The sequence below is a fragment of the Mesocricetus auratus genome, unplaced genomic scaffold, assembly GCF_017639785.1.
Source record: "Mesocricetus auratus isolate SY011 unplaced genomic scaffold, BCM_Maur_2.0 Super-Scaffold_100011, whole genome shotgun sequence".
Lineage (NCBI taxonomy): Eukaryota > Metazoa > Chordata > Mammalia > Rodentia > Cricetidae > Mesocricetus > Mesocricetus auratus.
The window spans coordinates 48,139,886-48,167,660 of record NW_024429195.1 but is presented as its reverse complement, the minus strand read 5'-3'; the positions used below and the strand labels follow the sequence as shown (position 1 = coordinate 48,167,660).

At 39.8% G+C, this 27,775-nt stretch overlaps 1 protein-coding gene across 3 annotated transcripts in view; it reads left to right on the top strand.

Moving 5' to 3' along the window:
* The window catches only part of Tafa2 (TAFA chemokine like family member 2), a 442,701-nt gene that overhangs the window by 77,832 nt on the left and 337,094 nt on the right, over nt 1-27,775 (top strand). The window contains exon 2 of one of the 3 annotated variants that reach the window (XM_040754780.1): nt 10,447-10,505. The exons of the other annotated variants lie outside the window; for them this stretch is intronic. The gene's annotated coding sequence lies outside the window, so the exon portion shown is untranslated. The remainder of the gene's footprint in view (nt 1-10,446; nt 10,506-27,775) is intronic. 3 annotated transcript variants of the gene reach the window in all.

Sequence of the window (27,775 nt, the reverse complement as noted above, 5' to 3'; positions counted from 1 at the left end):
TAGAAGCCATTAAGCATTTCGGGAAAAGTGGCTTCTCACATATCTTATGACTCAAAATTCTATTGTAGACATCCAATAGCTCCTACTTTCTGTTGTACAACAGAAAGTCATGTAAGAGCAAAGGGAATGTATGGGAGGGGTTGGAGGGAGGAAAAGGAGGAGGGGGGAAATGAAGTAAATATAATTTCAAACTGTAAAAAGTATTTTTAAAAGGGATAAATAACTACATTAAGATGAGGAATACAATTACCAGCGATGAGAGTGTGTTATGAACAGGTTGATGACTAATTCTGGGTTGTGTACTTCAGGGAAATTGCTCCTCCGAACTGGAAAGGGAATTTAGTATTTGACTATCTACTAATAGTGGGCATGGCAGGCTCTATTCTGTATCTGTCTTTCTATTTTTTTTGTTTTTTTCGAGACAGGGTTTCTCTGTATTGTTTTGGAGGCTATCGGTCCAGCCTGGCCTCGAACTCATAGAGATCCGCCTGCCTCTGCCTCCCGAGTGCTGGGATTAAAGGCGTGCACCACCACCGCCCGGCCTGTATTTCTATTATTTACAAATGCATTTTTAGATTATAAGCTACAAGGAAAGCATTTTTAGTGCCAGTGAGATGGCTCAATGGGTAAAGGCCCCTGCTGTCTAAACTGGTAACCTGAGTACAACCCCAGGAAGTGTCTGACGTTGCCCCCTTGACCTCCATATGCACATACACTTTCATGTACACACAGACACACGCAGGTGAACACACACATATCATACTCAAAAAATCAGAAAAATTCACTCTTAGATTTTATGCATCTGTCATATGAAATAGAAGTATAGGAATAAATCATTTTGTAATTGGATAAAACTATTTCACTAATTTTCTAAAGTCAAAATGTTGAAAGCCCATAAAGACACTTGAGGCTTCTGAAGTGTGTTGAGCATTTAAAAAATGTCTTAGAAATACGTGAGGTCTTGGACTAAATATTCTGAATCAGCAGTAGAATTTCAGATCTAAATATTGAACATCCGAAACACTCTTCCTAAAATGCACAATGTTTGCTATTTTGAGAACAGAATTGTAAGCATTTTGTCCTAGAATATCAAAACTAAACCTATTATGAATTACTGCAAATGGAATACAATATAAATATAGTGAGGGTGGGTACAAAACCCAAACAAACAGAGAAGCTAGTCTGTTGTAAGATTTCAGCTTACACAATGCATAGAGTTTAGAATTTGAATATACTACTTTGTGATGGAACCTTGATGTTAACTCACATATGTTTCTGTTTGTCAAGCCTGCCATAACAAAACACCATAGATTGGGTGGTACTGGACATCACAAATTTATTCTCTCATAATTCTGGAGGCCAGAAGCCCAAGATAACGGTGCTGTATGTGTGAGGGTGCCTTCCTTGACCTGTTGGTGGTTACTTTCTCCTAGAGTCCTCTCTGCTTGCATCCTTTATGCTGCCTCTTCTCCTAAGGACAACAGTCATAATGGATTAGCACTCTTCCGACAGCTCCACTACAAGTTCATCGTCACCACCTTACCTGTCTTCCAGGGGCTTCAGGAACACAGAGGAGTCCCCTGTAGCATCCTTTTTCTGTGACTGTCTATGCTGGAGTCTTGCCTGCTGTTCTGGATGAAGCTCACAGTCTGTACCCCACAAATATACATGAGATAGGGACACACAGATTAGAGGAAAAAGAGCATTGATCTCAGTTTATAAATGTCTCCACGTCTCAGTTATTTCAATCTGTCTGTCTGTTAGGCTCTGCAATGAAGCACCTGGTGGTCCAGTAAGTCCAGGGCAGGGAAGGAAACAGGGTAGTTAGGTGAGGTGGAGAGATTCCACGCGCCTTTGTGTGTTTGATTAAGCCTTTTCCCTATGGTTAATATCCAGTGTTACTGGATTAAAGGATGATGGGGGGGTTTGGGTACAGCATTATTTCTTTTTACCTTTTCCCCTATCTATCATCTATCTATCTATCTATTCTCTCTATCATCATCTGTCTATCCATCTATATCTATTTATTCATCTATCTATCTATCTACCTATTTCTATATATCCATCATCTGTTACCATCTATCTACATCTATCTATACATCTATATCTCTATATCCATCTATCTATATCTGTAATCTATCATCTGTCTGTCTGTCTTTCTGTCTATCAATCATTTATTTTACATCCCAACTACAGGTTCCCCTTCTTCCTCTCTTCCGAGTCCCCCACCCTCTACTCTCCTCTGCCCCAAATCTATTCCTCCTTCATGTCTACTCAGTAAAGGGCAGGCCTCCCATGGATATCAGCAAAACATGGCATCAAGTTAGAGTAAGACTAAGCATTTCCCCTTGTATTAGGATTGAACAAAGCAACCCAGTATGAGGAATAGGGTACCCAAAGCTGGCAACAGAGTCAGAGACAGCCTCTGCTCCCACTGTTAAGAGTCCCACAAGAAACCAAGCAACACAACTGAAACATATATGCAGAGGGCCTAGGTTAATCCCATGCAGTTTCCCTAGTTGTTGGCTCAGTCTCTGGGAGCTGCTATGAGCCTACATTAGTTGATTCTGTGGGTTTTCTTATGGTATCCTTGACCCCTCTGACTCCTACAGTCCTTTCTCTTTCTCTTCAGCAGGATTTCCTGAGCTCTGCATAATGTTTGACTGTAGGTCTGCATCTGTTTCTATCAGTTGCTGGATGAAGCCTCTCTGATAAGAATTGGGTTAATCCAGACCCCCTGAATGTGGGTGTCAGTGAGGAGGCTTAGGTAATCTATGGGGCCTTGGGTAGTATTCATCCCTGGCATACAAATAGATTTTGAGTACTCATCCCACAATGAGGGATGCTCTCTCAGCTGGGACTCTTGGGGGAGGGCCTAGACCCTATCCTGGATAAAATGACAAACTCTGGAGATCCACCATGGAGGGTCTCACCCTCCCTGGGGATCGGAGTGGAGATTGGGTGGGGGATTGGGGGTCCTGGTGGGGAAGGATGGGGAGGAGAGGAGGGAGAGGGAGCTGGGATTGACATGTGAAACAAGCTTGTTTCTGACTTAAATTAAAAAAAAAAGGAATGAAAAAAAAAGAATTGGGTTAGTCACCAATCTATGAGTACAGCAGAAAATCATTAGGCATCATTACATTGGCTTTCTTTTTCTCCACTCGTGTTTGTGTTTGGCTCCACCCTAGGTCTATGGACTGTCCAGCATCTGGGTTCTGGCACTTCAGGCAGTGTCAGGGGTGGGCTGACTCTTATGGCGTGGGTCTTACGCTGGACCAGCCATTGGTTAGCCACTCCCACAATCTTTATGACACCCTTACCCCAGGACATCCCATAGGCAGGACAGACTATAGGTTGAAGGTTATGTGACCTGGTTGGTATCCCAATCGCTTCAATGGAAGTCTTGTCTGGTCACAGAAGATGGCCAGTTCAGGCTATGCATTCCCTATTGCTAGGACTCTTAGCTGCGGTCATCCTTGTAGATTTCTAGGAGTTTCCCTTGCACCAGGTTTTTACCTGACTCTGAAATGTCCTCCCTTTTCCCAGTCAACAGAGTGACAGATGAGGAGAGGCATGAGTGACAGCACGATTTTCTTTTTACCTTTTAAAAATTTCAGTTTTTGAAAATTTCATACATATGTACAATATATCTTTACAAAACCCTCACTACCTCCAATTTCCCTCAGGTCTCCCCCATTTTATAATTATTTATTGATTTTTAAACCATTGGCTCTTTAAATGTATTGAGGTATCATTTCTATCACACAAGTATAAAAACATAAATGTATTAAAAGTGGTATTTTGTGTTCTTGGGCTTATGGTTGGGGATTTGGACTTGTACTGTGGGAGTCTGTGCAATTCTATTTACATACAATGGCCTCTGTTAACAAGAACTGAGAAAGACTAAGCTGTGTTATGGCTTGACTCAAGGCTAAAGACTCACTAATGTAAAATTCTTATTATAGATTTTAAATATTCTGTGATAAATAGAAAAAAATGTCAGAACTTTGTGAAATACTGGGTTTTGGCAGAAACATTAAGGTGCACATGGAGGGTGATGCTTGGTTGCAGTGTAGTTACAGTTTCTTTTGCTGTGAAGGGACACCATGGCAATGACAACTCTTATGAAGTTGGACATTTATTTGGGCCACTTACAGTTCAGAGGTTTGGTTCATTATCATTGTGACGGGACATGGCAGTGTGCAGGCAGACATAGTCCTGGAGAAGGAACTGAGGGTCCTACATCTATGTTCTGCAGGCAACAGGAAGTGAACTGAGGCACCTGGAGTGTATGAGACTCAAAGCCCAGCTCCATAGTGACATGCTTCCTCCAACTCCAACAAGGCCACACCTCCTAATAGTGCTACTTCCTATGAGCTTGTGGGGGACAATTGTATTCAAACTACCGTAATACTCTTACTTGCTTCTCTTTTGAATTTGGAATTAAAATGGGAAATAGGTACATTATGGATAAAGATTTACTTAAAGGAAGTCAATTTTGAGAAACTATTTTAAAAGAGAACCACTATATTTAGGAGTTAACCTTAGTCTAAATGACAAAAATCATGTTCTATTATATGGAACCTATGAATTAATATTTTGCCCAATTAGGGCCTATGACAAATCAGTAGCAACAAAAGTAACATTTTTGAAGAAGTTGCTGTGTCTTGTGCAATTTTGACAGTGCTTCTTTGTGTACCTATGCCTGAGACTATTAGATGATGGTCAATATATAGACTTTAGGTCCTGGTAGTCTCTAGTTCATAGCAGATATCTGAACCTGAACTTGTATACTGCTTATTTGAAAAGTGGGAATATCACAACTCCAAGGGTCAGAAAGATGGTTCAGTGATTAAGAGCACTTGTTCTGGTAGAGGACTTGGATTCCGTTCCAGGACCACATGGATTCTCACAACTGTTTGTAAGTCTAGTTCTAGTAGATCTGATGCCCTCTTCTGATCTCTGAGGGTACCAGGCACACACACGCTGAACGTGCATACATGTAAGCAAAGCACTCCTATATAAAATATAATAAAGATACAAAAGAAAACCAAATAAAAATACAATCCACAGCCTGGTTGAGGATTTAACTAATCACACAATTATTGTGTTTGGCAATAGAGTTAATTTTATTATTGCTGAAAGTTTTACTAATTGGAGGTTTTTAATAGCTTGACCCGTGTTCTATAATGTTTTGCTTGGTTGCTTTAACAACATACATTCAATTGTTGAGCCATTATGAATTTTTGGATTCATAAATAATTTAAATTTCTTACACACATTAGAAAATAATGTATACATGATAAATACCTTCATGTGGAAATGAATTACGAAGCCTGGCAAACAAAGAAACAAAAAAGAATGAAGAAGAGACAGTAAATATGAAGGAATTTTCCCTTTTGTTTGTATATAGGTGTATTGCATTCATATGTCTGTCGGTACCAAGTACATGCCTGGTGCCCATGCAGCCCAGAAGGGGACAGAGGTCCCCTGGAACTGAAGCTACAGATGGTTGTGAGCCACCATGTTGATGCCAGAAATCGAGCAGAATCCTCTGGAAGAGCTGCAGGTGTTCTTAACCACTGAGCCACCTCTCCAGACCTAAATTTTTGTTTTTGGATCTGGAAAGCAAACCCAGGGCCTCCCGCTCCTAGAAACACTGTTACTGAAGTATTTCTTGGGCTTTGAATAAAGCCTGTTGATGAGACCCTTTCACTGCTTCCGAAGGAGACTAGGAAAAAGAGAAGATAATTCTAATGTTCTCTGGCAAGTCCTGGTGATGACGTTAAAATTTTGTCATTTGTATTCATTTAACGTGATTCTCATTTTATTTTTCTGAAGTGAAACAGAAAACTTCTGTCACTGAGTGAGTGAGGAGGGCATTGTTGCCCATGTGCACTAAGGAAAATACAAATTCAGGAGGCTGAAGGATTTGGATACATCCTGAGGAAATGATTCTTTAGCAGGGTCCCTAGTTTAGTTTCTTTCAATGCCCATCTTCTTTAAGAAAGCCATCTCAAGTCTGTCTCCTGGGGCTAGGGGCCGCATGATCCATTGATCTAGGCTTGTGGGTGGTCCAATGACCCTTTCACAGGGTCACATATCAGATATTTACACCATGACTCATAATAGCAGCAACATTACAATTATGGAGTAGTAACAAAATAATTTAATGATTGGTGTTCACCACAACATGAGGTCACCACAACATGAAGGACCGTACTAAAGAATCACAGCATTAGGAGGGTAAAGAACCACTGCTCTAGGCACAGAAAACCAGTTGTGGTTTTCTGCGGTGGTCCCCATTTGGTATAAAAAAGTCTTTGATGGGGAGTAGTAGTTATATTCATCGGTGGGTTGGAGGATGAGACTTAGACTGTAATAAGTAATTAGCGGGTCTAGCAGAGTGGCAGTAGTGGATTTCTTACTAAGACCCACGACCTCACCTGCCCTGGGAGGCTGGCCAGGTTTCCAGTACAGGAATGATTTCACTCCTGTGTAGTGGACCGTAAATCCAATCAGACAGCTGTTGGTTTCTACCTATATGTGAGCTTTATGCATATCTCACCGTGCTGCTAATTGTAGATCAGAGATTGTAGCTGCTTATGTCTGTTTAATGGCTTTTCTTTTGTGGGAGCTTTCATAGCATTTTTTGGTACCTTGGAAGCTAGAATGAATGAACGAGGCTTTCAGGTCAGATCAGAACTAATAATCCAGTCCTGTGTCCTAAGTATACAGTATCTTCTGCATTAGGGGTTTATCTTCAACCCCCAAGAGGCCACCAAGGGCAGCAGCCTTACCCTGTGTTGTTCTGGGAGTTACTTGGACTATTCTGACCAACCATTTGAAAGGAGGTTTTCGTATGCTACTTGGCTTTTTTGTCAGTTGTGGTAGTTGTCAGGAGTGGCATAACTTACATGAACACTCACACATTCACACACATACAATATAGGCACACACATTTGTATGGGAAGCTTTGTCAGACTGAGTGGTATAACTTAGAACACACACATTCTCACACATATGCACACACATTTATATGCATTTGTATAGTTTCAGGGAAGTATATCAGCTCCTACATCTAAGGTTCAGAGAACATTGAGTCAGAACATCATGAAGTCTGCTATGAAGCAACCTCTCCTAGAAAGGGCGGACTCTCCAAAAATGGCACTATCAACAGACATGCTAACATGGAAGGAGGAAAATATCCTAGGAATGAAGAATTATAGGCAACTTAAGACAGCTCAGAGAGGGAGAATTAGCTACTCCCAGGGATGAGCCCCCTAGTTGGTTATCTAGTATGATATGGCCAGCTCCGAAGTCTACACAGACAACAAAGGTGGATGCAGCATATTGTATTTATCTATCTGTGCATATGCATACATGCCTTTTCTGGTCTTCAGGGGACACTAGGCACTCATGTGGTTCACTCTCCTACCTGTCCCCCCCATAATACATACATGCAGGCAAACACTCAAAAAATAAGTTAAATATTTTCAAAAAGAAATTCTTATTAGCTCAATTTCTTTAGTCAGAATTCTAAAAAATCAAAACAAAATGACAACAACAACAACAACAAAACAAAAGAGGAAAAACCTAACTCAGACTTACACTTCAGGTGCCTAAATGAAAATAAACAACTTAAAATTAAGAAAACATAGCTATAATAATCCTGTAGTAGTCACAATTTCCTTTTTTTTTTTGGTTACTCCTCCCTTTCCTTAGAGCCTTATTAACTCTTGAATCTTCCTCTTTTTTTATTTTGAAAAAACACCTACGTATTTTCCAAAGTTAAAAAGTAACCTAGTTTGCTTTTAATTTTATTTCTTTAATTCCCAAGGCCAGATGATAATTTTAGCAGGATCAGAATGGGAAAGCAAAGATCAATGTCTGAAGAACACTGAGAAGGCAGGCTTTTCTCCTGGGGCATTTTCTCTTGACCTTTGTGGCAGGGCTGATGGAGAGGAGGTGAGGGAGGGGTAGGAATTTCTCAACTCTGCTCAAGTCAAAGGGAAGCAGCAATCCTGCAGAAAGAGAATGCGGCTACAGTAAGAGAGCTCTCACACAAGCCTCTCGATTGCTGCTGCAGCTCCTGGCAGTGAAGCTATTGGAACTTTTAATTTGCTGAAAGTCAAAGAAGGCAGCTGTGGCACAGTGGGGTCTTAGGGCGACTGTTGGGGAAGCAGCCTCAGCGTTCACATAAATTAAAGGAGACTGTACTAAAGGGAGGTTCACTGTTGCTCTATGGCTCCTCGGGAAGTTAGATGCCTGGGATGTTGTCTTTAGTGTAAACTCATCAGACTTGACGGTATAGAAGTTTAGGTTAGGAATTTGAAGCATCCCTTCCCTTCTGCCTCCATCTTCCCAGACATCAGAAACCAGAAAACTTTTGAGGTAATATCAGACCTGGGGACTCATGTGTTTTCATCAAACCATTATGCTTTTCTTTATTTTTTATCATAAAATTTAGTATGAACTAAGATTATGCCTACTTTTCATTGAGTAGGGGCACCTTCACAGACCTAGTGTGAGAGCTACTAACAGCAGAATCCTCTGAATGGCTCTCTTTGATGTTGTTCTCTACAGGACTCCCCTGAAGACACCCTCTCTGCAGCATCCATCCCTTCTGACTTCCCGTGGCTTTGTTTTATTTGGCTATTGATTGGTATTACACAACTATCTTAATGCTAACATTAGATGATGCTTTGTCAGTGCACTTGGGGGAAAACCACAGCCTATAGGTAGAAAGTTCATTAAAAAGTTTGAACAACGTGTCTGGGATGCACTATCAGCCAATTATATGCCCATCTGTTGGACCATTTGGGATTTTGGTACAGTGACTCACTTAGCTTATTTCTGCTTTTCACGTTGCATTTTGTCAGGTGACATGCATTATTTAGAGGAGTGCAGAATGCTCTCTTGTCTTACTCAATATGATATATTTTAATGGCTAATGATTATATAGATAATCTCATACATGGGAGCAAATTGTTTCCCTTTGGTTATCATTATAAATTTACTTCTCAACACATTAAAAACGAAATCATCATCCCTGGTCAGATGGGCAGGCAAACAAAGAATTTGCCTTTCCCCTGGTGAACTGTGATATCAATAATCATTGTAGCCCATAATGTATGTGGTTTGGCATGACATATTAATTTGTGCTGATTTAATGATGGAGAAACCATTACCATTTTAGTTTAGCTCTTTTTGCTTCCCACACCCCCCCCCCCCGCCCCGCTCTCTTAGGGACCTGTAGTAGTCAGGTGCCCTCTGTAAAAGACTTTGCATTATGGTAATCACACTGACCGATGTGGAGTAAACTCAATAAAAATTAAAAATAACAGGCTGAGTTCTTCCAATGACAAAGAAAGCAATATTTCCTTCCCCATTCTTTTAGTTCTGCCTCAGAGAATGTGTAATTGTAAGTTCTTTCTCCTGTCTTTGAAATGTTTATTAATCCTTTTGGGCCTTGTGTCAGCTTTAGGATTTAGGAATGTCTTCCTCCAGGATCTGGAAGTCATCCCTTTGAAATATAAGCCTCAAGGGAGACAACATTCCAGACTCCCAGTTTCTCTGGTAGCATAGGCATTGAAACTGAGCCAAGAAACTCCCAGGGAAAGGCTTATTCAAATTCCAAAGTCCTTCCTGTCACTGAGATATGAGTAACTTGGTTCTGCTCCCAATAAAGCCAGTTAGCTTAGTGGTTCTCAACCCATGGTCATTGAATAACCCTTGCAAGGGGGTCACCTAAGACCATTGGAAATATCAGATATCTATGCTATGATTCATAACAGTAGCAAGATTACAGTTATAAAGTAGCAATGAGAATATTTTTACAGTTGGGGGTCACCACAACTTGGTGAGGAACTGTATTGAAGGGTTGTGGTGTTAGGAAGGTTGAGAACAACTGTTATCTAATGCAGATAGATGATCATCCCAGTCACCAGGTACCTTTGGGATGAAATGTGTGTAACAAGTGGTGCGGCTGGGTCTCTTTTTAGTTGAGGACTTATTGCTTAATCTTGAAACTGTATATAATTATTAGTATTTGCCTGGCATATAACAATACAAGATAACATTCAATCTTCGTGTCTGCCGGTGTGTTTCTCTGGTGTATGTGCTTATTCAGTAATAAATTTTTTTGACTGTCTCTGTGGAGAGGTTTTCTAGGTTTATGAGATTTCCCTTTTAATTCTATTTCCATAATAATGGACGTGACCCATTGTAAAAGCAGTACTTTGAGCAGCATGTCTGGTAGTTGTGTTGTTTCTCTTCTTTAACAAGATGTGCATTTCACCGGGAGGCCCCATGGCTAAAATCACAAGGGATTAGATATATTATGAAAAGCAAAACAAAATAAACAAATAAAAAGCAATGTGGGGAGCAAAAAACAAAAAACAAAAAGCAAGGCTGTGTGTCATCAACATTATCTGTTTTCTGCAGAAGAACCACCTTCCACATTCCACCGTGAGAGCTGCTGTGAGGGCAGGATTCATTAATTGGTGCGTTTGTTACTTTTTCTTTTAATGATTACTCCATACGGTCCCCTGAGCACTCTACTCTTAGGCTAATTTTAATCTATGCAAGTTATAACTATTCGTTTTAAATATCACTTGCTTCCCATCGTATTGTTGTGGGATCCTGCAAAAGGTTAAGCGTGGCATCGCTAATGTAAAGGCGACTGTTGGCACAGGAATGATTTATGCCTCTGGAATTGCAGAGGTCTAAAAATAGGGCTTGATGTTACATTAATATGTACTGCGGTACCCAGGCACAATAGGGTTAGAGGAGATGGAGTTTCACCCTGAACTCTGTTTCCTTGCCTTTGTCTCTGGATCTGAGCAATGACTGAGTAATTAGACATTGTTCGTTTATCACTTGTATCATTTCCTATCAGTACATAGCACCCTGTCTTGCCAGCTCCTTGGTGGTGATGAAGAAACATGTAGTCTGTAAATAGCTTTTCTGCTTGACTGTTTGCTGGTTTAGTTTGAAGATTTAGAGCTGGGTGACAAAGAGATCGCTGCCTCTAGGTTCCGATGGGGTAAGTGCGTGACTTCTTCATTTTTCGGTGAGATCAGAAATGAAAGTGTTAGACATACAGCGATTGTTAGAGTCTATAAGAAAGGGTCTCCATTAGCAAGCGAATGCCAGCACTTTTGGGGAAGCAACCTTATTGAATGAACAGCAAGTGGACTTTGGTCAGTGTGTCCTCTGGAGTTAAGTTTCTGGTTTCAGCTGTAAGCTGTAATGGGTGGAGATAGCAGAGCAGAGCAAGGCCTTCTGCCTGTCTTTCTGAGTGGGGGCTATGATCAGAGGAATGGAGTTTGTATAGCCGAGAGTTCACATATTTATTGTCGAATGCTAGTGGTTGCATGCGCATAGGAGAAGTCAAGGAGGCTTGTATGGGAAGCACATGTTTCTTACTGGGTTGGCTAGACTGTTGAGAAGTCAGAGAAGATAATGGAGTGGCCATGCTCACGACAGCCCCAGAGTTATCTTTGGCCAAGTTTATGAACATTAAACTCTGTAGCCAATGCAGTAGCCAGTCCTGCTCCCACGCATTGTATATTTTATTGTCATTTATTCTACATTAAGCTGATGAAGAGATTGGCTCCTGGGCCCACTCTTGTGCTATATAGTAAAGGGTTAACTTAGTTTTGGGGGGCAGCTATCTATAGAGCTCTGCAGTGTCACAATGATTCAGAGCTGTTCCACAGAGTCTTAGCATATAGTTCAGCTCTTGGAGTTTTCTGGGAAAGATCCCAGAGGTTACTGGCACAGCAAGGATTTCGCATTCCATCATGGCTTCTGTGTTACCATGGTGAAACAATGTGGAACTCAATAAGCCACTTGCCAGCTGCCACCAGCCAGGGGAAGGAATCTCGTTTTCTGGAAATTTCAACTTGATGCTAATAAATGTTGGTGTTTAATTTGATTATGACCTTTACAATACACTTTTTGAAGAGAAGAATGTGTACTCTTCTCATGAACTGTTGAAAAGTCAAGATTCTGTGATGTTTTAATGGTCCTAGGAATGTATTTTAAAAATAGCGTAGTATTTATCTGAACCAAGATTCCACTGTTGTCCAAATAACAGCTTTTGTGAGTAGTTTTTGATTACTTAATTTAAAACCAAAGAAAATGTAATCAAGACATGACAGAGTGGTAGTATGAGAGTTCAAAAACATTTCCACTTGTAACTTCTAGTTAGCTATGCAGCAAGCACAGTTGTGTTCAACTTTTCAGCTGAGCAAACTCCTATTGGCCCTTCAAGACCCTTCATTCTGTTGCTTTTTAAAAAAAAGAATCTTCTTTTATTTTTTTTTTGCAGATGACACAACAAATTCTTTTGAACATTTTGTCCTTATTTTAGCATTTTCCATTTTACGATTGGTCTTTTCCTTCTTCTCTTGTGACTTTCTTGGGGATAAGGACTCTTTGCTTTTTAAAATAAACTTTAACTATTATCGTGTGTGTGTGTGTGTGTGTGTGCACCCGTGCATGCAGGTATGGGCCTGTGTGTGCCATAGTGTGCATGTGGATCTCAGCGAACAACTTTAGGGAGTTAATTCTTTCCTTTTGATCCTGGGATCTAACTCAGATAGGGTTTGCAGTGTCATCTCAATAGTTCTCAACCTGTGGGTCATGACCCCAGAGGGCCTGCATATCAGATTATACTGCATATCAGATATTTATGTTAGGACTCATAGCAGTAGCAAAACTACAGCTATCAAGTAGCAATGAAAATAATTTTATGGTTGGAGGTCTCTACAATATGAGGGAACTGTATTGAAGGGTTACAACATTATGAAGTTGAGAACCATTGTACTAAGGACAGAGACTTTTTCTTATCTATTTCAATATATTTTTGTCTAATGCTAAAGTTGGCAATTAGATTTAGAATGGGTACTTAGTAAATATTTTGTGAAAAATTAAGGAAATGGAAGAGATCTCACACAGACTCCAGGAATGGTCTATCTTTCCTGTGCAAAGTAGAACTTTTTAATGTATAGGCCTTTTGGTGAATTGCTCTTACAAAAACATACCCAGGGTCTCGGAATTCACCTGTTGTATAGAAATAACTTGGAACACAATTATATTCTGTTCGTCTTTGTCTTTAAAACCAGAGAGTTGTGTTTAGGCTTATAGAAGCACTGACTCTCAGACTAGAGACAGTGGGTAACTAAGCTATACACAATGACTGTATAGCTTATAGTTTGCATATTAAAAATTCTTACATGTGATATATGTCCTAGCTTGCATATTGAATATGCTTCATAAAGTCTATATGGTAAAGGGTTGGTTCCCAGCCTTGTGCTTTTGGGAGCTAGTGGCACCTTCTAGAGATGGGCCCAAAGCAGAGACCCTCAAACCCTGGTTGCATGTCCTTGAGGGAATCGTAGTTCCTCCACACTCTCTTCTTTCTACTTCTTTCATTTCATGACTGTAGGTGAGCTGTTTTATTATACCATGTGCTCTTGTTGTGATGTATTTTGTTCTCCACCCAACCGCCTTGCCTCCAAATTCGACCAGTCATGGATGGCGACCTCTGAAACCATGGGCAAAATAAGTTTTCTCTCCTGATAAAGCAATTAGCTAAGGTATTTGTTTTAGGGGAATAAAGTTGATAAGCCAGGCAAATGTTAAATGTCTTTTCTGGTTATTTCCAACTAAGGTTCAGTTTCATTATAACCTTGATCTTAGATGAGAGATGAATTAATTCTTTATACCTGGAAGTTCATTTCGGGAGATAGTCTGGTAATTGGTGTTAGCCATAGCATGGTCTGTCTCCAATGCATTAGTCAGGCATGACTTAGATGGGCATAGGCCAGTGGGGAGGAGACTATGGAGAGTACTGATCTTCGAGAATTTGGCATCTTTTAGGAGCCTCAGAATTCTCCCAGGTTTTGTTTATTCTGGAACACTCATGAGCAACAGGCTTTGATTGCAGCTGTTATTTGTATGACATGCTAATAATAATCTAGTGAATATGTGTTTTTGACTTTGTGTCTTGAATTGTTTGTGTGTACATATCTAAAAGCTGCACTTCTTAACTTTCCTAAAGCTCTGACCTTTCAATGCAGTTCCTCATGTTGTAGTGCCCGCCCTCCAGCTATAAAATTATTTTGTGGTTACTTTGTACCTGTGATTTTGTTACTGCTATGAATCATAATGTACATACCTGATATGCAGGATAACTGATATGTGACTCCTGTGAAAGGGTTGTTCAACCCCAAAGGAGTCATGACCCCCAGTTTGAGAACCACCATCTTAAGATATCATGGTTTAATACTATTCTACAGGAAACCATAGAATGAAGGTAGTCACAATGGCTAAGATATCCTGTTCTGACATTTCTGCTGCTTAAATAAACATTCTAAGCCTCAGTGGCTTCAGTATCTGCTATACAGGGGTGTAGTAGTATCTGTATTCAGGTCGCTTGGTTTAGATGTGGCCCGTTGACTTGAAGTGCCATTTTTACTGTAGTCTGTGGGACTGACACCTTTGACACCAAGAGCACAGTATATAGTCACCCAGGTAGGGCTGGTTGGCCCTGAGAACGGGGTCACTCCCTGCACACAGGTCTCAGTGCAGTGTTGTGTGTTCAGGAGATGCAAGCTTCATGGCCTTCATCATTGCAGGATGGTGCAGGCTGCTGATTTTAGATTACTGAATGAGACAAGAGCTTGCAAAAGGACCTCTAACAAATACTATTTTCAAATTATGCTTACAGGTGGATAGATAAGCGATTGAAAATACAGTCTACCTCACAGATTAAAGCTATAGCTTATGTTTAGAAGTTAGGTAATCTATTAGAAATCCCCCACCAAACTGTAGAGATGTATAATTACAGCCACTTTTCATGCAGGTGAAGGTGATTCATTTTAGTTCCCAGTCCTTCCTTCTGAAACTTGAATACTATATAATTCTGAAGGTGAGGAAATAAACCAATGGTTTTCTGAATGAGTAGTTTCAAAGACCCTGTCGTTAATACAGAGAACTGAGCTTGAGGTTTATTTCAGTATTTTAATGTTTCTCAATGAATATCCAGAGAAAACTGTAAGGACAAGCTTGTCAGTTCTTGCTTGGTGTGTGTGTGTGTGTGTGTGTGTGTGTGTGTGTGTGTGTGTGTATGAATGAAGTTATTTTCAGGTGGAGTTTGTGTCAGACACAATACACAGCCACAGTAAATGGAATAATAAGAAGCTTGACCTGGAGGGATGACGAAGAAAAATATGCCTTCAAGGAAAAATGTTCAATATTTTCTACTTTACAAGGCTATCTATGTCTCCAATGTATTCCATTTTAAGGCATTTATTGACAAAAAACAGTCTAAATGAAAACATTTGGAGCGTAGGGAGGCAGCATAACATGGAGAAAATGTAGGCATCTAGCTAGACTGCTTGCAGCACAGATCGGTCTCTTACAGTTAAGTCATGCAAGCGAGTTATTCAATGCCGACTCTCAGCGTAGTGGTCTGTTAAGTGGAGTCCATAGTATTCAGCTTGCAGAGTTGTTGTGAGCCTGTGATGATTTCATATGTACAGAGGATAGCCAGCCGGAGCCTGGCTCATGGCTGATTCTCAATGTACTATTTGTCTCTTGTCTTTAAAAGCTGTCCCAGGTTTATTGAGCATACAGCAGAAAAGATTCAAATGACCACTTGATGGATCTCATTTATCTAAAACATGACATTCTTAATAACATACCATTATATGGTCATCTCATTGACTGAAAATAGATATGTAATGCTCACTTCAGCAGTAGCTGGTTGTTGAACACCACAGTTAAAGCATAGTTTCAAAATTTTGAATGATCTAGGTACTGCTAAAAACTTGTAGCTGTGAGTATGTCATGATGTCCTAGAGTGTTCTGAGACCTCAAAAACAATTTGCTCCCTAGTTTTGTGAGGTTTCTGGAGTGTTAAGACCTTTTAGATGCATTTTATTTTTTGCCCTGGCTGTTGAAGTTAAGCAGACTGATCACATTCTTGTATTAAATGCACTTTTAATATACTTCACTTCGGATAATGGATTTGGGATGTGTTGCAATCTGCTGTTTTTTTTTAATTTACTCTTAGGTGCATCTTGTCATTATTATATTTCATATTGATTTGGGGGATGTTCTAGAGACTTACACTATTGATTAGGTAGAGTGCTACTATATTTTGTGATTTTCCAGGGTTTGCTCCTCATATCATCATTACCACGTTTGAAAGGTCCTTCCTATCATGGAATTTTTTCAGTCTTTGTGAATATACTAGATTACAGATTTTTGAGTGTGCACTAATTCCCTTAAATTTATGTTAAATATGCCATCTGCTTTGGAACCTCAAGTGATCTTATGGTTTATTAGATTTATTAAGTAACATTTAATGTGTAAAGATAATTTAATAGGCTTCCCACAGGTGTCTAATTAGGCATCAACTTCTGCCACTAGTACTAAATGCCCAAAACACACGTAGTTCTCTGAGACTTAGTCATATTATGAATGCTATCTAGTCAAAGTCGGATCCATAGTTTGGTTCAATTTCAATTTTAGTATTTCTAGGTATCTTATGATTCTGATGTAAGGCCACTACATTAAGGAGGTGATTTCAAAACCTGTCGGACTGTTTTGTAAAGATATAGATACTTGTATTGCAAGGGAAAGAGCACTCTAACTTAAATGCCTGACACAAAGAGTACCCAGATAAAGGAGCTTGAAGAATACTGCCTAGATTCTAGTCCTGGACAAAGAGATGCAGGACCAGAGTGTAGACAGTGATGGCAGCAGTTGTCTATCTTGTCACTATTTGTCCACGTTTTAACTTTGTTACTACTGCTTTTGTAGCACAGCAGGGAACATGGCCAGTGTAGCCCAAGCTTAGTTACTTCAGAAGCAAAACATCCATTTTCTTCCTTCTCATTTGTCTATCTGAGAGGACTCTACAGGGCTTTGGTTATGTGCTCACAGGTAGCTAGCTTATAGGCCATGGGCAGGTTGATTTTGTCACCCACTCTGGAAATCCAGTCGAAGGTGTGGTGGATGTTTTATTCTTTGGCAGCAAAGTCTCAAAGCACAAAGATGTGTTAGTATTTGCGTATTCTTTCAGTGGAGTTCATGGTCTTCCTTCTTGACTGGAGTGGGCTTGTTTGTTCTAATAAAGGTTGTCTCTTTTATTCTTTCTCTCCCTGTGGTAGGTGTTTCTCTGTTGCCAGTCAATATGTAACTTCCTGTCCTGGACCCTCGGGATCTCTCATTTAAGTTTCTGACTGTTAGCTTTCCCTTTCTGCCTCAGATCTGCAACTATTCGTTTGTATCTAGAACCCCCCCATGGCCCCTCCCCTCTACTTTCACTCTCTGGGCAGTGGCAACTTCAGATCTATAGCTATTACGTTCCATCAGGGACCTTCAGCTGCGGGTTGCTGCTGTCACAGCACATCAGTGACCCCCAGTCTCCAACTGCCACTTCACTTTGCTCTCTGAGTGGATGTACCTTCCAAGATGTACGATTCTTGTTTGACCACAGAGTGCTCCTAGATGACTGCCTTTCGCCCAAGACCCCAGAAACAACATGATTAAACTTCGATGGCAAAGCAGCTCCCATAGTGAATGCCACTGAGAGGAGCCAGAACGGTTCGCATGTTGGCTGTTTGATTTTCTTCACATCAAGCAGAAGAGAGAAAGCCCTTGGAAGAAGAGATGCCAAGCAGAACTTCTCTACGAGAATGACGGTTGGCTGTAAATAAATGGAGGAAAAAGAAGAGTCTGGGCTAACGTATTGAGCCTGTCATTGGCCTCCTGTCTTCAACTCTTGACACATTTGAATTCTTTTTTCTATGACCAACCGAGCACTCATAGAAGATGCAGCCAAGCAGACTGTGGCATGTGCACTGGTCAACTGTGAGTGATATAATTCAGGATGACTACCTGTCTTACTCTGGATCCTCCTTCCTCCAGCACCTCATCACTGCCGGGTTCATCATCGCCATCCATAGCCTCCTTTCCCTTCTCCTCCACGTCAAGGTCACCTAGCTTCAGGAATTGTTTTTACCTTATTCCTTGAGTATCCTCACTCTACATCTCCTTCCCTTGCCATTTAGACTTTGACTTAAATTTTCCTTCTTCGGGGGTAGGGGGAGAAATCGGAGTCCAAATGAGTCCCTTCAGTCCCTCTCTGTAGCAGTATTGAGGTACCGCAAGTGATAAAGACAGATGTGTTTGGTGACTCTCCCTTTTGCACTGCAAGTGCCATGTGAAAAGTGATCATGTCTGCTTCATCCTCATGGTGCCTAACACGGTGCTTGGGGCATAATTCTTATTCAATAGATGCATGTTGGTTTGTCATTGAAGAAACGGGAAGAGAGTTGTTGGAACTGGAACAGCTGGGACAGCTGACAATAAAGATTAGAATTATCAAGGGGATGGTGAACAGGAGATATTTACGGCGGAGTCACAGACAGATCTATGTGCAAACGGCTCAGAGAACATCATTACAACCTTGGGCACGGAGCTGTGTGATTTCAGCCATGTGCCCCATGAGGACATGTGCAAGCCCATGTGCCTGCTGCTCAACAAGTCCTGAGTGAATCAGTGTGATATTCAGGAGGCCTGGCAATCAATACAGCTTAGCAACCTGGAAACAGGCTTGCACACTGCACCTGAGTGACAAGTGAAGCCTTTGGTGCCTCTGTTTCAGTACCAGTTACACTGAGAGAATTGGTTTCATTTGTAACCCTCAGTTACTATTATTAAAGTATCGGAAGCTGTACTGCACATGCCAGACTTTTTTCAATGTAATAATTTAAAGACAAATATGGTAGTTTAATATTTTTGGGAATGATTAAAAGAAGTGAGCATCAAGGTGCAATTGGGGTTTATGATTCTGGACACTTGCATTGTTTTTCCTTGCTGGGAAAAAACACCTTGCAGAAGCAATGTAAGAAAGGAAGGACTTACCGTGGCTGTGGTTTCAGGGGATTTCAGTCTGTCTTGGGGAGAGGTATGTGGGATGCAGCATCTGGAGTAGCTCTTGTCCATGTAGGCAAGACATGGAATTAAAGAAGGAGATGAGAATTAGAGATGGGTGTAACATTCTAAGTCCATCTCCGGTGTCCTGTGTGTGCCTCTTAGGTACCGTTTTCCTAGAACAGCACAACTAGGGACCATGTTCAAACCTCTGTTACTGTCAAGGGGGTGTGTTTCAGATTTAAATTGCAACAGTGCTCAATACACTAGCATTTTAAAATAAGTTGGATTAGGTAGGTAGGTTCATTAAAAAAATCACTGTTCTGGCCTGAATCCCTTAAATCTCTGTTTTTTTTCCTGCCTACTGTCCTACAGTCTCTCTCTCTCTCTCTCTCTCTCTCTCTCTCTCTCTCTCTCTCTCTCTCTCTCTCTGTGTGTGTGTGTAGGTGCATAAGTCTGTATAAATGAGCAGAGGCCAGAGGGGCACCAGATGTTCAGCTTTATCATTTTCTATGTAATTCCTTTGAGACAATGCCTCTCACTAAACCTGGAGATGGGATCCAGGCCATCATGACCCACTGATCTTCTCCATCCCGCATGATGTGAAGTTACAGGTACACAGCATCCTCACCCTACTTTTATCATGGGTGCTGGAGATCTGAAGTCAGGTCCTCATGCTGGGCAGCAATTGCTTTTATACACGAGCTCTCTCTGTAGCTCATACATATAAATAGAATCATACATCCTGTGTGACATCCTTGTATGTCTGTCTTTTCTTAATTGCTTTTAATGCTTTTGTGTTTTGATTCTGTATCCTTTGCCTTTTCATTTTGTCTATACTGTTAATATACTTTTTGTGCTTTTTTATTATCAAGGATGTGCGAATGTTTGACTTTTAAAAGAGAACTTCTCTTTTAAAGATGTGTACACAACATCTCTGTTACTGTGACAGAATTTCCAGGACCATCTGAGAAGTTGGGCTGTGCAGAGTCCCGGTTAAGGCCAGGGATGGTGGTGCATAACTTTGATCTAAGCACTTGGGAGGGAAAGGCAGGCCTGTCTATATGAGTTTGAGGTCATCCTTCCCTACATAATGAGTGAGACCCTGTATCAAAAAAATCCCCAAATGGCTGGTTTCTAACTATTTTCTCCTCTTGTTCTTATACCTCTTCTTTACTGCTAGCAGAATCTAGCTCTGGTCATCTCTTGGCATCCTGGTCATTCTAACTGCTATGAGTTTTGATGAGATGTAAAGCATAGTGTAAAAGGTAGGCAGAATTTATTCAGGGGTGAGCAGGCAATACCCTAAAGGACTATGTGAAGGAAAGCACTCTCAGGTGTGAGGGGCCAGTGGCCTATTTATTTCTGTTTTCCTGTTTCGATAGGCTGCTTTTCCTGAAGACTCTGGAATACAGATTTCCTGTATAGGTGATTGACAGGCCCATCTAAACTACATTTGAAAATTGAAAACAAAAGTTTTTAAAAATATACAATATATTCTGATTATAGTCTCTCCTCCTTCACCTCTCCCTACACCCTCCTACCTCCCCATCCTTCCAAATCCACACCTTTTCTTCTCTCTTAAGAAAACAGATAATAGAGTAGAAGGAAAAACAAAGAATAATAAAGCAAAAGGAGTGAACTAACAAATGAAGAAAAAGAAGAAAAGAAGTAAGTATTCAGATTACTTCTTAAGTAAGGGGATAGTATGTCTTTGCCCTTTAGGTTTCGTCTTCATTTCACATAGCTCAATTCCTAGGGAAGGGGAAGTGTGATATTTCCCCCTTTTTAACATTAGTGCATTAACAGGGACATAGGCAGTAGAGATAGAATCTGATTATGAGGAAGAGGCCCTTCACCATGACCTTCAAGCTTTCTAGGATATAGTCTATAAGATTACCTTTAATGCAGGCATTTCCCTGCTGGTCTGGGTCAACTTGCCAGAGTTTTGAGCAGTGCCTCAAAGGTAGTTCTGGATCGAGTTCTTTAAGCTCTGTGCCTACCAAGTTTGGTGAGCTTTGGTAGTCTCTGAATTTTTCTGATTCTACCTCCTCCATTTGTAAAATGAACGTAATAATAGATTGTATCTTCCAAGGTTTTTTTAATAAAGATATTATGTCTTAATATGCACAGTGTGATTAGAGCATTGACCGGGAAGCAAGTAAGCATTCAATATTAACTGAATTCACAAATAAAATTCACAATTCTGATTAAAATTAAGACTTGTAGTTATTGTGTTCTTCCTATGTTATGCATACACTTGAAAATTTCAAATATAAATGACTCCTTTTGGACATGATTTCACAATGAATTTAAAAGCTACCCTCCTCAATGATGCACTTTTTAAAAAGGTATTACTTCTTTATTTTTTGAAAGCTTAGATGCATAACCCTGAAAAGGATGGAGAAAATTGACTCATAGTGTTTTAAGCACCTAAGGATACAACATATCTACTGGAGCGGATTTTTTAGGGGTAAATTTCCCTGAATTTATAATCAAAGTGGTGTAAAGCCTCTGTAGCAGTTGCTGCTGGGGGCGGCTACACCCCACTCCACTGCAATTGTTCACTGACTCCTTTAAAATCCTGCTCTTTGGGATTTGCCTTCAGAGTTGCCTGCCGGTCTTTGCAAGGACATCTGCCTTTTTATTTTGCAGTTAAATCTCATTTCAGAGTCAAGATGGTGTTGCTCAACTTTATCATTCACCTGATTTATTGAACTTGACACTGAATAATTTTAGCTCTTTTAAAAAATTCCATCCACAAAATATGAACATGTAACTCTCTGGAGAAAAAAGAGGGTGATAAAAGTTCTAGTGTTAATTTTTTTAAAGGCAAATGCCAAAAAGTGTTCTGTGCATGTGGCACCACTACCTCAGGTCCATCTCCTAATTTATCTTAATAGATCTTACTGCATTTGTTAATGACGTCGATTCATTTGTTGAAGAAATCAATATTATAGAAATACCATGTCCCAGGTTCTGTTCTAGACATTTGGGCTGTTACATATTTGGGAGGAGATCACAAATGAGCAAGGAGACTGAGATAGTGTAGACAGAAAGTTAAGGTAGGAAGGTGCTTAAAGTTTGACTATCTGTGTCAAGTAATATGAAAGCCAAGACCTGACTATGGGATTCATAGAAAAGGAAGTTATTTGTGGTTTTGTTAGGAGTGGTTGATGCAAGAGGGAAAGGCCAGACTAGGGAAATGGGAGATGGGAAACAGAATGTGGACACTTAAGCAATCCTTTTAAGAAGGATTGCTGAACAGAGAAAAGACAAAGGGTGAAGGTACAGTGTCAGTGGGAATGGGTTGGAGAAGCCTTGTTATTTTTTTATTTTTCAATAAAGAGAAATAATATCATATTGTGTGCTTTTATAATGATTCTTAGTGTGACAGCCTCTGGTATGAGAATGGAGACAATTGGATACATGGTCCAGATAGGCATGAGTGGATGTTACAGATTGGAGTTGGTTGTAGTTAGAAGCACAGACAGTGTATCCATGTTAATAAGAAAGAACATTAGCACACAAGGGCACAGACACAAATAGATGGGTACCATTTGTCCTCTAAAAAATAATTTTAAATGTTCAAGGGGTGCAGTATTATTGTTTGGTATCAAACCAAATAAGGATGAGCTGAAAGCAATCTGTCACTTATTGGGATGCTCTGTCAACAGTCATTAGAATGCTTTACTACTTTTTGAAACTCATTAAAAAACACTTAATAGCAAATCTTGGAAAGGAGCTTTGAAATCTCCTTGTTAGAGTTGGTCTGAGATAGCTGGTAACATCGTTTGTGATTAAGCTTGCACTTTTACCCTTGGTTTGATAAGTTATTGAATGAATTGATAAGGCTAGGGCCATCTAGGTATAATTCTTAAAATAACATCTCCAGATAATGGCATTGGTGCCATGAGTAATAGTCATCTGAAAAGGAACCTCACAAGATCTAAAATACTGTGTCAGGGCAATGGGTTTCCACCTCAGTCTCAGCATAAAATGTGTAAGGCCTGGGTTCAGGATATAGCTCAGAGGTAGAGTGTTGGCTTAGCAAATGCCAGGCCCTGAGCCTGATGCACACCACAAACAAACACAAACAACAAACAAACAAAACCCAAATAAATAAAATTGAAAATCCTAAATAAGCACTATAGCTGGAGAGATATTATATGGATTTTCAGGGATTGATGTTGGCATACAAACTTTGTTAAAGAGGAGGGCAAATATTGGTAATTTAATATTTAATATACCATGTATCTATGGTGCTAAAAATTAGTGCCAACCTCCGTAAAGATGATATCAATGCTGATTAGAATTCATAGCCTTGAATTAAAACAGAAGTATCAGCATAAAGTCTGTTTGGTTGCTTGGAGAAAAATAATTCACTGTGAACTGAAATACTTGCAGAGGACCTCTTGGAGGAAAAAAAATTGGAACTTGGGCTTGGACTTCAAGGCAATCTTTTATCTTAGTACCTGAGATAAAAAATGTTGAGAAAAGTGCTTGAGATATATCAAACACTCAATGATACTCATTTAATTAATTTTGTTTTATAATTTTTGCAAATATTTCCTTTAAATTGTTTGAATATGGTAAACGGATGGATAACAGGCACAAATATGTACATGTATGTTTTAAAAAGTTCCAGCATTGGTCAGGACTGTACAGTTTTGATTATTAGAAATACCATTTTGTTCCAAACCAAATACTGTCTGGAAGACATATGAACAATTCTAACATGAGTAGATTTCTAGAGAAGACTGAACACCCAAAGGAGAGAGAGACTTGCTCATTCATCTTGATCTACCTGGGAGAACTTTCCTTGGAAAATGAATCCTGGAATGGAGGGCATTACTCTTCCTTAGAAAAGAGAAAGACTATCAGGCTTTTCCATGAACTCGGGGGCTCTATCACTACACCTGGTAGTTACTGTTTCAAGTCCCAGCTATTCCTCCTCTGTTGTCAAAGGAAAACCTCACAGTACTTGGTCAAGCTCTTTTTCTTTCCAAATAAGCAGGCTGCTCAAAGTGAAGCCAACCATTTTGTTTAGAAACCTCACTATTCAGATCATAAAAGCACACTTCTATTTTTACAGTGTCGAAACTTGTTATCTTTGATTTTACAGTATAATTTTGATAGGTGGTAGAGTTTGAAAATTTTTTATTAGATTATGGATGTGTAAATGTCTGTCTGGAGAATTTGCTACATTTCCTCCATAGCATGTCATTTATTTGTTGAAAAAGTTTTCCAATTCTGTCCATTAATTGAAATTCTTGAAGAAAGTCCCTGAGAGTTTAGCCCTACTGGACTAAAGGTTAGATACTGTTTAAAATCATGTTGAATTTAATGCAGTGGAAAAGCCCTGAATATCAATTGAAACCCAGGGAAACTAATGTGGAGTAAAATGAGCAATCATTGCAATGACCTGAAGGTAGCTATGTGTGGACCACAATTCAGGCAGTCTTGTGATAACTGATAGTTAGGAAGTATGTATCTCATAAAAGATGACATCTAAATATTATCCAACTCAGTTTAGAATACGAGATGCAATAGAGTGAGGTTTGATGAATCTATGTAAATTCCTGATTAAATAAGTCTGCTAAGAGAATAAAGCAAAGGATGGTGGCAACATGGATGATATTTGCATGAACAAAAGTTGGATCTGTTAGTAGCAGCTGTTGATCTTGAAAACATGAAAAATAGTTAGTTTCACCTAAGCCACCCACAATCCAATAACTCTAGAAATCATTTTCTTTAGCTTTGCAGTTTCAAAGTTCATTTAGATATTTCCATGAAATAGATGTGTTTAAATGATTGGACCAAGTTAACAAACATAGATTCAGTTGGCCTGAAGGGATACATTCCCTCCCTCCCTCTCTCATAGCTGAATTTAGATCCCAGTCAAGTCCTGCTGCTTTTCATATCCTGCTTGGCTCATCATAAAGACTCAACTGGCAAAACCAATTACTGAAATTAAAAAACCAGCATAGGCTCTTCAGGCACTGCTATGGTTCTTCTATTTAGGGGAATATTGCTGCAAATCATAGTATGTAGATGAGCCTCAAAGGCAAAACTTAAAATACCTTAGACATTATGGGTAGCAGGTGAGTACAGCAACTCATTCATTGAAAAACAGCTGATATACTTCCTACTTTGTTCAGATTATATTCACTGACCATCCCTTGTTAATTATTATTTACAAAAACTGATGGATTTACTGTATCACAAAAGGCTTCAGTTCAACTTTAAAGTCTTCACTGCTCGCAGTCTTTTGTGTAGTGTGTTTCCATCAATCTTTACTTCTCCTCCGTGGTGTCAACCCTCCCAGGCCCTGGGCCCCAGGATACATGCTTATTCTCCCACAGCTATGCTAAGTCAGAGATTTTGTTCCGTGTTCCTTGTGTCTGTCACTAGATTGTGGGTACCTCAAGAATGACTGCTATGCCCCTTGCTGCTTCCTGAGAATTCCTCTTCTGTTTTCAAAATTATTTTTGAGCAGTTACTTCAACTATAATTTCACTGGCCAATTTAATTTGCTTTATTTATTTTTCTACAGAGCTTGGGCTTGTACGTATATACACACATGCACACACACACACACAACACAGAGAGAGAGAGAGACAGAGAGAGACAGAGACAGAGAGAGAGACACAGAGAGAGAGATGGGGGGATAGATACAGGAGCAATGGATCAATTAAGCATTAGTATCAGACATTATTACTTGCTCAAGATGAGGAATCATCCTTGATGCTTTTACCCCTTTAATTCTCAAAGCTAGGGCAACCATATGATTTATTATCCAAACTAGGATACTGTGAGAATAAAGACAACTGTTGACTTTACAAAATATAGGAATAAAGAAAGAAATCAATTCTGACCCAGGCCAACATGAATGACTCTACCCATAGCTAATACATCTAGATTTGTTGACTTTGCCCACAAACCTCTGTTGAATGTATTCATTGTCTGTAATCCTTAGTTCCTGCCCGCCCCAGCTCTATTCTGTGTGGTTACAGTAGCCCCTAAAGATCTGTTTCAACGATTGGCCTGATATGATTCATTTCTAAACACAGTCCTAAATAAACTTTGGCAAATTAGACCCCTTGCTCAAAAATCCTCTGGAATTTCACATTGCCCTTCAAAGAGATTCACACTGTGTCCATCGCTTAGAATAATTTACTGTCTCTTGTAGGTCATGCCACATCAGTGTGGTTGTTTCAATGAGAATGCCCCCACCCCATAGGCTATATTTGAATATTCAATCCCCAGTTGTTAAAACCATTTGGGAAGGATCGAGAGATGTGACATTGTGGGAGGAGATGTGTCTCTTGCTCTGTTTTGTGGTTGTGGATCCAGATGTGAGCTCTCAACTGTTCCTTCATTTGCTACCATGGACTCTGACCCTCCAAACCCTTAAGCCAAATGAAATGTACTTTCTTTTCTTAGTCATGGTGTTTTGTCACAGCAGTAGGAAAGGAACAAAGACAGCGAGTATCTCCAGACTCTGCTCTTTTTTCTATCCCTTTAGCGTTTGGAGCTCATACCTGCTTCGGGCAGTTCACATTTGTTGTTTTCTTTGCCTGAAACTCTTGCCCTTGGGGTTTTCTTTACAGACTTGTTGCTATTTAGATCCCAGTCCAATGTCACTTCTCCTGAGCCTGTGAACTCCTTCTAGTGGGCTGTTACCTGTCACTCGTAGCAGCTGTATTATTTCATAAGGGCATCTGATATTATATCACTCTATATTTTTATTGTAAAATATGCAGAATGTAATTTTTAAATCATTTTAATATGACTTTAGTATTTTGTTCATCAGTTTCCTGAGGGACTGCATTTTGGTTGATGTGGCCTGAAGGAACCATTGCTGTTCTAGGAAAAACTTGGAAAATGCTTGTATTGATGTCATGTTGTTACTGTAAGTTTTTCTTTCCTCTCTCACACATTTTTATATTTTGAAATTCACCCATATATTCTCTAATGGGTTTCTGATTGTCTCTTAAAGCTTCTGTAATTCATGTAGACAGCAGATATATTTACTGCTTCTTTGTCAGCCTGCTTTTTGGAGTGAGTGTTTGCAATCATCCAGGCGTAAGGAATTAGGAAGCTAATTAGCAAGAAAAAATCAGCAGAACAGAAGATGCTGCCAGAGCATGAACCTTCCCTTCACCGTTCTTTATTCCCTAACTTTTGGGAGTGAGATTTCCCTTTGTATGAAAACTGTGTAGACACACTTCCAAACATTGTTCCCGGGTTTTGGCAAACACCTCTTCAATGCTGCCTTAGTAATTGAGGCAAAAACCCTTTCTCCCCTCTTATGGGACTTTCCATGGCTCTTCTTAGCATCATTTGTATTTTGTCTCCACCTTTGCATGATACTTACAATTAGAGAAAAGCAAATGGAAAAAATGCTAATGATTGTTATAATTGGGCTCATTATTTAAACAAGTATTAGATAAGCTGTCAGGTATTTAGGTATTAGGTGGATAATTAGGAAGTGGTTTTGTGGTCTCAGGAAGCTTTCCCGCACACTTGGAGTTGAAGATTGTGGGAGGAAAAGGAATATGCAAAGGTGAGAGAAAAATATTGGGGAAATGCAGTGTGCTTGCCAGATGTTTGTCTTCCTTTGCATACCTATTACAGATTTTGACAAAAGGTTGGCTGTTTTGAAAATGTACTGTGTACTCAAACTTAAACCATAAATCTTGCTAGTTGTGGAGTTCAGCTTAGAAACACTCTGGGAATACGGATGCATTTCTTTCTGTATGTGTCTTTTGAAACACATGCATGCAACAAGAATAAAATGTTACCCTAGTAACAG